The sequence below is a fragment of the Phaethon lepturus genome, unplaced genomic scaffold (genome assembly GCF_000687285.1).
Source record: "Phaethon lepturus isolate BGI_N335 unplaced genomic scaffold, ASM68728v1 scaffold5500, whole genome shotgun sequence".
Classification (NCBI taxonomy): domain Eukaryota; kingdom Metazoa; phylum Chordata; class Aves; order Phaethontiformes; family Phaethontidae; genus Phaethon; species Phaethon lepturus.
Genome location: NW_010511061.1, coordinates 19929 through 20784, shown reverse-complemented (window position 1 = coordinate 20784; position 856 = coordinate 19929).

Sequence of the window (856 nt, the reverse complement as noted above, 5' to 3'; positions counted from 1 at the left end):
ACTGAACACAGTATTTGAGATGCAGCTTCACTAGTGCCAACTACAGCGGCACAATCACTTCCCTAGTCCTGCTGGCCACACTATTGCTGGTACAGGCCAGGATGCTGTTGGCCTTCTTGGCCACCTGGGTACACTGCTGGCTCATGTTCAGCCAGCTGTCAACCAGCACCCCAGCCCATCCAGATCCCTCTGCAGAGCCCTCCTACCCTTGAGCAGATCAACACTGTCACCCAGTTTGGTGTCATCTGCAGACTTACGGAGGAAGCACTTGAGCATTGATAAAGATATTAAACAAGACCGGCCCTAAAACCGAGTCCTCGGGAACACTGCTTGTAACTGGCTGCCAACTGGATTTAACTCTGTTCACCACAACTCTCTGGGCTTGGCTGTCCAGCCATTTTTTTACCAGCAAAGAGAACACCTGTCTAAGCCATGAGCTGCCAGTTTCTCCAGGAGAATGCTGTGGGAGACGCTGTCAAAGGCTTTACTAAAGTCCAGGTAGACAACATCCACAGCCTTTCCCTCATCTACCAGGTGGGTCACCCGGACATAGAAGGAGATCAGGTTGGTCAAGCAGGACCTGCCTTTCATGAACCCATGCTGGCTGGGCCTGATCCCTTGGTTGTCCTGCACATGCCCTGTGAGTGCCCTCAAGATGAACCTCTCCATAATCTTGCCCGATACCAAAGTCAGGCTGACAGGCTTGTAGTTCCTGGGATTCTCCTTCCAGCCCTTCTTGTAGATGGGCGTCACATTGGCAAGCCTGCAGTTGTCTATGACCTCCTGTTAGCCAGGACTGCTGATAAATGATGGAGAGAGGCTTTTTTTGAGCCTTCTTCCCCCACACCCGCCCACT